Source organism: Panicum virgatum, chromosome 9K (assembly GCF_016808335.1).
Source record: "Panicum virgatum strain AP13 chromosome 9K, P.virgatum_v5, whole genome shotgun sequence".
In the NCBI taxonomy this organism is placed as follows: domain Eukaryota; kingdom Viridiplantae; phylum Streptophyta; class Magnoliopsida; order Poales; family Poaceae; genus Panicum; species Panicum virgatum.
This window is the reverse complement of record NC_053144.1, coordinates 46,379,654-46,383,135: the sequence shown is the minus strand read 5'-3', so window position 1 is coordinate 46,383,135 and position 3,482 is coordinate 46,379,654. Positions and strand designations below refer to the sequence as shown.

Below are 3,482 nucleotides of genomic sequence, written 5' to 3'. Positions count from 1 at the left end.
TGGATTGATTAAACATTGGTACAGAGGTGTACAATATATAGGCAAAGAGCGTCTAGGGTTTATAGAAAGCACCCTAATCAACGGAGATCCTTGCCTATTCTAAATCAATCACAAGGAAACCCTAAGGCAGCCCTAGCCGCATGGGCTGGGCGCCAGGGCCCAAAGGCCAGCCCACTAATCACCTTGGTAACACTGACATCATGTCGTATGATGTTGTTTCTCAGATCATTCCTCCAGCCAGCTAGACCATTTAGTTCGTTTCTTCCATGTAGGTTAGTTTGTGCCTCTATTACTGAAGAAATTAGTTTTCCTTCTGCATTGCTTACACTAAAGCAACATATTCTTTTCATCACTTTTCTTATGCTGGTCATTTATTTTTACTCCTTTACTATATATGTTTTTGTCGCATCACTGCGTTGCTACAGCTTTAAGCTATTCAAGTATAGCAGCTTTGTATTCCTTTTTTTATATTATTTTTGATATGCTAAAATCATATTGATCATATTCTTTTGTCCAATCTAAAGATGCTGCCAAAATAATTAGCATGGGCTCTTAGAAATTGAAACTACGCTATTTTGGCAGACGTAGCTGATTTCTTTCCATGGGCTAAAGAGGTTTCAGTGTTATATGACCCAAGCATACAAAAATAGAAAAAAAATTTGTCATTGTTCTTCTCTGTAGCTTGCATTTGGACCGGTAATGCGGTACATGTAGCAGATTCCAAAGACGATCACCAGGTTATAGACTTATTGCAGGCAGCTGACTTTTGTTTAGAGGTATATACACAGTAGCTGATTTTCTTGATCTGCTTAAGTTTCCTTGTCTACTCAGTGATAGTTGATCTTGGGACATTGCAATAAGTCACTTTGTCAGCTAACTTTGTCTTTCATGGGGCTCTAGAGATGAAATAGTGAAGCTGTTAAAATGTTGAAAGCAAATAATAAATCAGGCAATGCAACTATGGAAGAGAAATGATATCATTTATTCTGTTATTTTTTTCTTTCATAATAGCATCAGGTAAAAGCAACAAGTGAGCAAGCACAACAGGGGAGCTAAATTTCCATTCTGCATTTCACTTTTACCATATTGACTTATGCTTTATCATCAGGTGTTATTCTGATTATCGAGTAAAACTACTGGGCAACAAGATATGAATTGTTGCATCAGGTGAGACAGCTTATCCTGGTAGCAACTGTCCTACATTGAGCAGGGGGAAAGGAAGTACTGGTTGCAGGTATTAACCATTGCCAGTTGCTTACTTCTGTAATATTCGGAAATATTTTCGTTGGAGTATTCCTGACTCCTGTAAAAGTAAGGTCATCTCATATATGCTGGTTACATAGCTGAATATTCGTAACTATTTTCATTAGAACATTTGGAGCAAATGAATTTTGTAAACAAACTACAGCTGTTGTCATGTGTGAAATCTTGGGGCACAATGACACAACTTACATGCCCATCTTTTTCCTTGTTCTGTGATGGAGTTTTTTTACAATGCCTCAGTGGCCATCTTACATATATATGTACAGATTTCTGAAATTTTCCATTGGAACACATGATTTGTTGCATCAGGTATTGGTCACAAGTATTAACCACAGTCAAATCCATATTTTAAGAAAAAAAACAGACTGAACTCATGACCGTTCTTTTACTGGCCAATTTTGTTGTTGCTTAACATGCGCTTACATGGCTGTGGTCAGTCTTCATCACGGTCAAATGCGCTTGATGCGATTTAGTGTTCTAAGGAGCCTTTTAAGATTGGTATATACTATATGAGAATTTTTTTACCAGTCACAGTGACCATCTTACATATATATGTACAGTTTTCTGAATTTTTTCATCAGAACACATGATTTGTTGCATCAGGTATTGGTCACAGGTATTAACCACTGCCAAATCCATATTTTAGGAAAAAAAAAACAAACTGAACTCCATGACCGTTCTTTTACTTGCCAATTTTGTTGTTGCTTAACATGCATTTACATGGCTGTGGTCTGTCTTCATTACGGTCAAATGCGCTTGATGCGATTTAGTGTTCTAAGGAGCCTTTTAAGATTGGTATATACTACATGAGAATTTTTTTACCAGTCACAGTGACCATCTTACATATATATGTACAGTTTTCTGAATTTTTTCATCAGAACACATGATTTGTTGCATCAGGTATTGGTCACAGGTATTAACCACTGCCAAATCCATATTTTAGGGAAAAAAAACAAACTGAACTCCATGACCGTTCTTTTACTTGCCAATTTTGTTGTTGCTTAACATGCATTTGCATGGCTGTGGTCTGTCTTCATTTCGGTCAAATGCGCTTGATGCGATTTAGTTGTTCTAAGGAGCCTTTTAAGATTGGTATATACTAAATGAGATAAATTATTTATGGAATTAGTCTTGTGATTATTGTTTTTCTAATTTGGAAAGAACTGATAAGGGCATAGTGCTTATGTATAGCTCATAGCAGTGTAATTTTCCATCGTCACATTGGGGCATTTGCCATACTTAAATCTCATAATTTGAGAATGTATTTGGCGTAGATGGATTTTAGTGGAACTCAACAGTTTCTTCCCTTTTGGTGGCTGAATGCACGTATGCCTAATAGTATGTGATCGTTGTCATTTTTCATGTCCCATGCTAAAAATACTAGAAAACATTCTAATTCTCTTTTGTCAGATCACAACTTGTGCCATCAAAATCATCGCAAGCCAATAGGTTTTCTGGTGGTGATTCAACTTTCAACTAACGGAGGTGATATCAATTCACGAAGAGGTATCCAAATAAAGGTATGGGAACGGGAAGTTGGCTATATTTGCAAATGACACTATTAGAAAAAGAGTCATTCGTCCACCTCTATTTAGTACCGGTTGCTTTAAATCCCGTACTAATATCAATTTAGTACCGGTTCTACAGCACAGTGCCCCCCGGAGCCATTTAGTATCGGTTTTTAACACCACCCGGTACTAAATGTCATCATTTAGTACCGGTTGGTGTTATGACCCGGTACTAAATAGCTCCTGGGCCCCCAACTATTTAGTACAGGGCCATAACACCACCCGATACTAAATGATGACATTCAGTACCGGGTGGTGTTATCGCCCAGTACTAAATGGTCATGGCCCGGTATTAAATGGTCCATCCTAGTTACTTCAAAAGGATAACATCTTCAATGCACTCATATATGTTGTGTGGGTGAGATGGTAGAGGATACTACACGCGAGGCCACAGGTCATGAGTTCGAACCCCGGCGCACGTGCATTTATTTTTTCAAAGAGACCAGCTATTTAGTACCAGACACTGCGACGGTTCATTTAGTACCGGCTAGCCGGTACCGGTGGGGGCAACCGGTACTAAGGGCTCCATGTGCCCGGTACTAATGTAGCTATTTCTTGTAGTGTGAGCTACACATATTGTTGCATTGAATGTAATTATTACTGTGAGAGTATGGATATTGCAATGGTAAATATATTATTGTTTTGTTCCCA

The 3,482-nt window shown here is 38.1% G+C and overlaps 1 long non-coding RNA gene across 3 annotated transcripts; it reads left to right on the top strand.

The window, feature by feature from the left end:
• Window positions 1-222: 222 nt before the first annotated feature.
• LOC120651713 lies at window positions 223-2,801 on the top strand. Of its 3 annotated transcripts, XR_005666286.1 has the most exons (3): window positions 237-272; window positions 1,129-1,234; window positions 2,674-2,801. It is a non-coding gene; the product is annotated as an uncharacterized LOC120651713 (long non-coding RNA). The 3 variants fall into 3 exon arrangements; XR_005666287.1 differs by lacking the exon at window positions 2,674-2,801 and having other exon boundaries at window positions 223-272; window positions 1,129-1,516; XR_005666288.1 differs by lacking the exon at window positions 2,674-2,801 and having other exon boundaries at window positions 250-272; window positions 1,109-1,516.
• Window positions 2,802-3,482: the final 681 nt, after the last annotated feature.